The sequence below is a fragment of the Cavia porcellus genome, unplaced genomic scaffold (assembly GCF_034190915.1).
Source record: "Cavia porcellus strain 051 isolate PalLab524CR breed Dunkin Hartley unplaced genomic scaffold, mCavPor4.1 scaffold_1, whole genome shotgun sequence".
Classification (NCBI taxonomy): Eukaryota; Metazoa; Chordata; class Mammalia; order Rodentia; family Caviidae; genus Cavia; species Cavia porcellus.
The window spans coordinates 79,459,300-79,468,852 of record NW_026947484.1 but is presented as its reverse complement, the minus strand read 5'-3'; the positions used below and the strand labels follow the sequence as shown (position 1 = coordinate 79,468,852).

The window sequence follows — 9,553 nt, the reverse complement described above, 5'->3', positions numbered from 1 at the left end:
TATTTTAGGTGGAGGTGGGTCTGGTAGGGGTGCTACCCCCACCAGGAAATAGTAGCAATTTATGTAGGTTTTGTGTGTGCGCGCACGATGGGTATTGGATCCCCAACCTTACAGTTTTGAATTACTTTTGCCTCTGTCAGCCTCTTGTCATTATGACACATCCACAGAATTTCAGATCCAGTGAAGGCAATTAGTAATCTAGTAGTCTAATTTTCAAGTGCTCTGCATAAGTGCTTAATGAATACTCATAGAAATAAAACCATTCATTTCACATGAGGACTAAGATTCTGTGTTTCTCAATTGAAAACAGAATGTTCTAATCAAATGAAAAAATTTTTAAATGAGATTTCTACTTTATTAAAAAGACTGACCATAAATTCAAGTCAGCTGACACAGAATATATTGATTTTCAAAACTCAGATACACAATTTTTTGAAGCAATATTATGGCATATCTATATTTTAACTTTTCATTAGCATCTTTTCCTTTTTTAGGCATTAATATCAAAATAACTTAGTCCTTAAATATGCAGTAAGGAAAATACTCTAGTACACAATAACTAAAAAATAAATTTACTCCTAAGAATGTGCTACAGTAATTTATAAAGTTTAAAATCTATACACATATAATCAGGGCTTTGAACTTTTCTTCAAGTGGTTTAGATACAAATATGTAAATCTTAAACCTCTGCCAATAATTCTAATTTCAGAAAAAACATGCTTAAAGGCCACATTAAAATCACAAGACAATTAACTTTGGCATTTTAAAGATCAGAAGTATGCTGCTACATTATAGCAAATAATTACTATAATGGCAACTTATTGACTTTATCAAGATATGTATGGTAGTTTTTTGTTAGGTATTTTTGAGTCTACAGTGTTTTAAATTGTAGTAACTATTAATAGTGGGTCTGTTGGGTCTTTTCTGTGATTTAATAAGTAAATTTAAAATATATGAAGATACAATCATCTAGCTTCTAAAACATGATGCAAAAGAAAATCTACCAGAATTGAGCAGAGGCAAAGGGTTTTCTTGGCCTGTTTGTAACTAATTCTAGTATAAAATAGTAAATGTATATAGTACCTGTATTTTGATTCTGTAGTTTGGATTGGTAGTTTGGTTATTTGATGCAGTGTGATAGTAACACTGAAATATTCCTACTGACCTCACTATGAAGATGTCCACTACCTTAAAATGGGAAAATATTCTAAATTTTAACTTTACAAAAAAAAAAAATCTATTCCTAACTCAGGAAAAGACCAAACTATCAAGTAGGCAAATATGTATTTAATCAGCTTTAAATCAGTGTTACAATAACCTAGCACAAAGATCGTACTTTTTCTAAGGGACACTCCCTCAAAGTACCTATTTATACTTGACAGTTTTGCACAAGCCTCATTATGTGGTTTTCTTGCCTGCAGATTAAAAGCAGTAAATTAAAAGGCAGGAGAGGATAATAGAACTATGTTCATTGATAGCAACAAGAAGCAACAGCTGACAGTGAGAAGACTGGCAAACTAAGACAAAAGAACTGAAAAAGCAAAGCTATTCAGAACTATACAGTGTTAACAAGCACCCCTAACATTGTAGAAACAGAGGACTTTATCTGTAAAAGTAAAGTGAATATGCTAAATTTAAAGTTTAATGGGGGGGCGCACCACTTTGTTACTTGACAATGGATCGTGAAACCTAACTCTAGCACTGCTACATTGTAACTTGTTTTAAGCACATTTATAAACTCATTAGAGATTACCACAGGCAACAATATTACTTTCTTAAATCTTTCAATAGTTGGTTTTAAAATGCATTTATCGCATGTTTCATGACAGACGTAAAATACAACCACTGACTTTTAGAACTTTGCTTGTGTTTCCTAAAAGGAGAATAGTATCACGTACCTAAAACAGTATTGGAGTCAGGATTAAATGAGATAATGTATGCAAAACACTTAGCACAAGGTCTGGGACTCTGAAAAGAGTTTAGCATTATTTTAACACTGGTGAACTCATGCTGGCCGAAATCCCTTATTTGCAGGTGCATAAATTAAGCTTCAAGAGAACTGACTTCCTAAGGCTCTACTTCTAACACGTTATTGTCTTGTATAAGCTGCTTAGCTGCAAATGTTGGGAAGATTTTGGGTATTGCCAGGGCCCAGGGGCACGTGCCTGCTGGACTCCTGTGTGCAGAGAAATGGGCAAATACGTTTGAACCATTTAAGTACTAGAGTCTGCATTATCAACGGGTGTTCAAGATGCCAGATTGTCTGAGTCCAGACTATTCAGTCCACAGTGACCGTGTAGCAGAACAGTAAGTGGTCCCCAGCTACAGTGGTTTTCAAATAAGGCGGTGAGAGTAGGATTTAGCTCAAATCTACTCGGGTAGTTTTTAAGGGCTGAAGATGGGGAAGTAGAAGCCTAGGATGGTATCCCAAGCAAGTGTAAGTTATCCCACCCTTTGTTGAGCGGAACCGCCGTGGGTTTTCTCATCCTCTCAAGGGAGCACATTCTTGCCCCTTATTGGCACTTACTCCCAGCCTGTAGGGTAGGGAGTGAAGACCTTGCCTCTTCGCTCTCCAGTGAGGGCCAGACGCGCTCGGACCTTCACCTCTGCGCGCTACGCCGCGGGGGGACCAAGGGAGGCCGGCCGGGTGCCCAGGCGCGCGCCGGGCTCGCCTTCGCTAAGATGGCGGCGGAGGCAGCTCTCCGACGCCGCGCTGCCCGCGCTCCCCGGCGTTGTGGCTTCAGAAGGCGGGAGTGTTCTAGGGAGAAACAGAACTGATAGCAGCTTCGACCCTCCAGTCCAGCGAAGGCCCCAAATAGCCTGGAAAAGAAAAAAGTCAGGAGGCAAAGGCAAACAGGACACCGCCACCGCCACTTCTAATACGAAACAGGAGCCGCACATCCGGGCCCTCCGTCGGGCCAGCCCCGGAAGTGACGTTTCTGGAGGGGGCGGGGCGAGAGCTGTTCTTCAAAGTGGATTCTTCCCCCGCCATAACTCGCTCCTCCACCAAGTGCCTGGAGTCGCCCTGACTACCCCCGCTCCTGGGTTAGCCGTTACCCTCTTATGGCACTGGGGATTCTCGGCGCATAGCTGGTTGCTCGGACAGGCAATCCCCGTTCACTGAAAATAACCCTCGCACCACCACCGTAAAAATTCTCGTCATCTTCGCCAGCGCGGGTGCTCATTCCTCCGAGAGGTCTCTTAGTGACCCCAGCTGTGGCCAAGCCTAAACGCACGGCTCCAGAACCCTATATCGGAATCCCGTCCCGCCCGGGCTCGGAGGCCGTCAGTCACGGCGCTGAGCCCGCCTCTTCCGGCGACTCGGCCGGGCCCGCCTCCTCCCCTCTTCCCTCCCCCACCCCTCCCCGTGCGAGTGTCTCCCTCTCCCTCTCGTCCCTCTCTCTCCCTCTCTCTCTCTCTTTTGTGAGTTATAGCAACCGTTGCCTTGTGAATCAAGCGCCATAGTCACCGTAGTCCTGGCGACTGTTACCCATCAACAACAACTACTCTCCTCCTCCTCCTCCTCTTCCTCCTCCTCCTCCTCCCCACCACCACCATCTCCATCACCCACCAACAACACCACAATAATCCACAGCCAAGGTGAATATTCTTCGGTCTCTACATGTGTGTGGGAGCGTGTGGATGCGTGTGGACGCGTGTGTCCGTGCGTGTGTGTGTGTGTTCGTGTGTGCGAGCGGAGCGCGGCTGTGCGGGTCTCACTCCTGACACCGGGCTGCGGCGGCGGCGCGGCTGCGAGGGGCTCGGTCCCGGCTTGTTTACAATGGACCCCGCGCGCCCGGCGGTCGCGGGTGTGGGCGCCACGCCGCCTGCCCTCCCGCCCGCCGCCGGCTCCGGCCGCGCTTCAGGGATGGAGCGGGAGCGCGGGGGGCCGCGAGCCGAGCGGGAGAGGGAGCCGCAGGTCCCCGCTGCGGATGCTGGCGCTCGCCCCTAGGTCTGGTGTGAGCAGGAGGGTCAGGTGAAGAGATAAGCATTTTTCTTTCTTTAATTTGCCTCTTTTTGGAAAGGTGCTTGTTTCCTGCTTCTTTCAAAACAGCAATGGACAACAGCGTTGGGGGGGGGGACCGAGAGGTGGTGTTTTGTTGTTGTTGTTGTTGACTTGTGGGGCCTCGTTAGGGGTTATTATTATTTTTTTCCCTCCTCGTACATCGGTGAACTTTTCCCACCGCCTCTTTCCTTCATTTGTGCCCCTCTTTGCCTGGTGCTAAATGAGCTGCTCTTCTTTGACCACCATCAGCTTCACGGTTTGCTTTTCTTTTTTTCTTTTAAAACTGTATTTTCTTTGTGCTGCAAACAGTCTTAATATCCACTCAGCACTCTGTCCTCCCCCTCGGCACCCCCCCTCCCCCCAACCAGGGGCCTCTTCGCTGGGCTCTGGAGCACTGGGAAAGACATTTTTTTTAAAAGTCAGTCCCTCGGTCTCTCTCCCCTTTTTGGTGTGTGTGCGCGCTTGTGATTTAAACCGGATGCAGGGCATCTTTGATACTTGGGTTAGTAGTTATTGACAGTGCTTTATCCTTCTTGTGGAGATGGGAGGGGTAGTAGTGAGGTTCCTTTTCACTTTGATGAACCTCCCTCCCACAGTAGAGTATTAACAATTTTCATTGTGATTGTGAGACTCTTGTGTGTGATGAACAGGGAAAGGACACAAGGAAGCTTTGTGAGAACTCAGTTCAGTGTTATTCGTGACAGTTATGGTACTTCAAGAGTTTTTTTTTTTCCTCCTTCCCTCCTCATCTCTGTTCGTTTCCCTTTGAGAGTTGACATTGAAGTCAAGTTGTTCATAAAGAATGCATGAAGCTTCTCAACTTGAAACGTGTGTATATTTCACTTTCTTTGTGGTTAAGATCTAGACTTGTGTACTTAACATACTCTTTTTTTATTTACTTTTTGGTTTTCTTTGGATAGTAGCTTAAACCTGCTCAGAAGAGGGCTTCCTCTTTATCATTCTTTTATTATTGTTCTGTATAGTTTTGGATACCTATTCTCAAGTAGTAGAGTTCTTGATGATCCTTTAATTTTGTTCATTTTTTTGTCCAACTTTTAATTACTAGATTATTTGGGAAGAGTTTTGATAATGAACGTGTGCTAAAACAAATATAAATGTGCCATTGTAGTTGCACTTATTGAAGTTTCCAAGGTAGATTTTAAAAATACTGTCTTTTTTTCCCCTCACAGCAAACATATTGATTTAACTGACAGAATAGCCTGTGAATAACGTGACAGTATTAATTATTCTTGAGATTGCCAGTGAGCAGGTTGGGGTAATTATAATGCTATTAAGGCTAATATTTTATGAAGAGTTGGGAGTTTAAAAACTTTTCTTGCAGTTCATTTTCTTGTGATTGCTATTTCAAATGAAGATGATATTTTGTTCTTAAAGAAGTCTTTCTCAAAACACTTAGTTTTTTTTTTTTATAGTTATTCACCCCTGTGCAACCTGCATTCCATGCAAATCTCTAATACTAACTTGTTTTTTTCCCTGTTCAGATGAGTGTCAAATGCCTGAACACTTTTGGATGATGAAGCTCGAGAGTTCTATAAACTTTCTGAAGTTAATAGGAGTTTTGTATCTTGGGATAGTTTTAGATCTTGTGCCACTTAAATAGCCTTTTAGTCAAATAGATTATATATGCTGTAATGTTATGGTTTGACGTATTTATTTGCAGTGCCCAAGAACTTTCTGAGGCATTTCACTCCCTACCTACCTACATACCTACCCTCCCCAGGTTTTCTAAAATTTACATTTTTGTTCACAAGTTAATCTGAGAACAGAACTCGTATTGTTACCGTGGTTACAAGTGTAACTGTGGTGTAAAAATTGTTGATAGAGATACTTTGGGCTCAGGTAAATTGAAATTATTCATCTGGATCGACTAATAACCAGAAATACTAACAAATGATGTTTAAAATTAACTACAGGGAAAAATACTTAGCATTTAGTTGATTCTTTCTGAATGTTTTTCCTAGGAAATACTGTTCTGTATTGATATTCTTTGTTTTCAGTTTTAGACTAATAGAAATCTGTGATAGTGAGTATACTTTGAAACTAAAACTGTTCAACAATAATTTGTTTTGAGGCACTGAATGCCTGTGATTGAATATGTATTATAATGCTTATTTCAGACTTTTTTGGATTGTTTTGTCTGTGAATTATATTAAACAGTATAGAGTATAGATATAGGGTATATGGTAAATATATAGTAAATTAATACATTCTTTGAAATTTTGTAATTTATTTCACAATGTTTTCATTACATAGAACTAGTTATTCCTAATTTCTAAAATATAGTGTTATTCTTCCAGTACTCAAATAGGCTTGCATTCTGTTTAGGTACTTTAAATAAAAAAAAGGTTTAAAGTTATAAGGTTAATATATTTTAACCTTAATTTTTTTGACTTTGAACAAATTTATTGTGCTAAATTGTTTACTATTAAAGTAATAATTAAAATGAATGACTCTTAAGATAAATTGCTTGCATTGTTTGAAAATGTTACTTTTGTGTAACATTTTTCATTATTAAGTTGGTGTTATGTGTGCATACTTCTGGTCTTCCAACTTAAGATCAGTAGATGGACCATAATTTTGCTTATCTAAATTTAAAATATGTGTGTATGTGTGCCTTTAAAAGATGAATATAGTATCAGATATGTGAGAAGAGTTACATTTTTTTCCCTTAGCAGTCTCATAGGATGTTACTTTCTTGATATCTGTAGAAAGAATATGTTACAAGAAATGAGGATTCCAAACAAGTAAACTTAATTACGAAGTGTGCTGTTTATTTTATTTTTGTGTTGTGCACTGGCTAAATAGCCTTTATTTGCTCTCAGTTTCTTTCAAGATTATTTTCCTGACCAAATCCCTTGCCTGTATCAACACTTCAGTATATGTTCCCGGGGACATTGCTAAATGGGTTTTTAATCCTTTCTGTTCACAGGTGCATAGTGTTCCCATATTTTGGAAATCCTAGATTAAGTGGATTTGACTAAATCTAGCTTGTTAGGGACAGATGGCTGCTTTAAACAGGTGTCACTTTCATTTTTACTGCTTTGTGTTGGGACTACTAGAGGTCCACAAAAGGACTGTCTAAAGCAGGTGGCATCCTTTGCTTTTGTCCTTGGTAAGATCTTTTAGAGTTAATTATTTTCTTAGGAAGGAGTTTTATTTCTTAAGTAAAAGTTTTGAACAATTAATCTTTGAACTACTCCACATTTGTCATTTAACTAACATAGCTTTTATTTCTGAATATTATTGTATTTTCATCTGTAGAAATTGCAGGACCTTTTACAAAATACTTCTTACAAAAAAAGTGGTAAATTCTTTTTGAATTCTGAAAAAGTGTATAGCAGTAGTTTACTCACTCAAGAGTCAAATTTATTTGAAGTAAAAAATCCAGGTAGATTTGAATAAGCTGAATTTGGATAACGTAGCAAACTCTTCCATCCCTTCAAGAGTTTCTCTGACAGCATTATTTTAACATGAGTGATATATGTTGGAAACTGGTTTTATTTTTTGTTGGTTCAGTGTGTTAAAACTAATCATTTCCTGACCTATTTTAATTGCTATAAAATTTATAGTGACCTTTTAAAATAGAAATGCTTTTAAGCATTAGTGTTCAAAAATGTGCACTGGAATAAATAAAAGGGTATAAATCTATTGATTTCAAAGATTTATTTTTGTTTTTACTTCATACTTCTTTCTTTCTTTGTGGGGATTTTATACATCTTGTAACAGATGCACCAGAGGGTGCTGTGCTGTTTTCATGAAATTATCACTAAAAATGTGAACTGATTAAATCTATTATTTAAAGAAAAAATTTGATTATCTATGCATTCAGGTATATAATAACCGTATTTTTATGGACTTTAAGTTTTAATATATTGTCTTAATTGGTAGTTTTATGTCAATTCCTATCCTTGTATTTAGATATTATATATTAGCACAACATAGAACAGTATCAAGAGTGGTATCTTTGACGTAGTCTTAATGTCTGCATTAGTTTTATAGGTGAGTACATTCATCATCTTATGCAGATATTTCAATCTCTACCTCAAAAATTTAATTTGAATTGAAAATCATACCTTTGGCAATGTGGGTTTGTATTCTTGAATGATTTTGTTGACACATACTGCTATGTTGTAGTTCTTATAACTTTATATAGCATAATTAGTGATCCTTTTATAGTGTAATGTTTAAAAGATCCACATCTGAAAAGCATAAGTGCTTGTACTACTTAGCAGGCTAATTAATCAGCAATAATAAGATAATATTAATTTTTTTCTAAATAATTTAGTTCCTGTTTCCTACTGTTAGAATAGTCTGGTTAGAATAGTCTGTTATCAGAAAAATTGAGTTTCTGCTTTACACTGAACCATGTACTTCTAAGCTGAGAGTGGCTATCTGTATCTGAATCTTGTTCAGCTAGAGATTTTTTTAAAACTGTCGAGCCCAGTTGTTGTGGGTGCTTCTTACATCCTTGATCCTTTTTTCATAACAACATGTCTTCTAAGAGCCAAGTATTGAAACAGTGGTGTCTTCCTCAAACCTCGGAAGGTGTAGTTACATCCTACACACATTTTAATCTTTGGAAATGGAAATAGCTGTACCATTATACCACATTCAACTATAATCAACCAGTTTTGATATTTTTAAAACATAGCATTATAAGGCATAATAATTCATGTGTTGGAATGCCTCAAAGAATCCAAAACATCAGGAGAAAGAAACAATATCTTAAAAATTTTTGTTTTGTTTTATTTTTGGTACTGGGAATCAAACTCATGACCTTGTGCTTGCCAGGCAGAGAAACAATATTTTAAAATTCTGGTTTTGTGTCACTTTGGCAGCTCATATACTAAATAGATGTGCATTTGTCTTTAAAAATGTAGTGATTAAAATTTGAAGCTTATATTTCATATCAAATTACAGGATGTACTTAATGAAATGAATCAGTTAAAAACTGAATTGCATTTAGTGTATCACTAAATAGATGGGATAACACTATTATAGGCTAAGAACACAGGCTTTGGAGTCAGATTTCAGATAATCTTATTAGGAACATGAACCATGGGCAAATTGTTTGCCTTCACTTACCTTCAATTTTCTCATTTAAAAAAGGGTCAGTGCAACAGTATCTTGTTTGTGGTGTTTAATGATGATTAAAAAAGCATTTATGTGATGTCATTTGGTCAGTATTTACCTTAGGATATATAGTTAGACCCAGTTAGCTATTTTTAGTATGAAATCTGGGAAGATACCTATTCTAATATTTTTATCTCTGAAGAACTATTTTTAATATGCTCCTTGAACTACCTGTTTTCTAATGGGACTGAAATTCTAAAATACTGCCCACTAATCTGCAATCATTAAATAATTATTCCCTTTCTTCCACTTTTAAAAAATCAACGTAATGAAGCTATCAGTTCCAGTTTGGATTACCATTGAATAGTTAGTCTTGTTACTTCCCTGAATTTACAGAATGCTATTTCAAAGTTACATTTTAGTTTTACTCTGTAGCTTTATCAGGATGAGCTC

At 38.2% G+C, this 9,553-nt stretch overlaps 1 protein-coding gene across 12 annotated transcripts in view; it reads left to right on the top strand.

Moving 5' to 3' along the window:
- The first annotated feature begins 3,343 nt into the window (after positions 1-3,343).
- Rfx3 (regulatory factor X3) overlaps positions 3,344-9,553 on the top strand; it is a 289,321-nt gene continuing 283,111 nt past the window's right edge. For 8 of the 12 annotated variants that reach the window (XM_063250481.1, XM_063250503.1, XM_063250437.1 and 5 more), the window contains exon 1: positions 3,344-3,600. The gene's annotated coding sequence lies outside the window, so the exon portion shown is untranslated. The remainder of the gene's footprint in view (positions 3,601-9,553) is intronic. The other 4 variants (XM_063250504.1, XM_063250498.1, XM_063250492.1 and 1 more) reach the window with 2 other exon arrangements.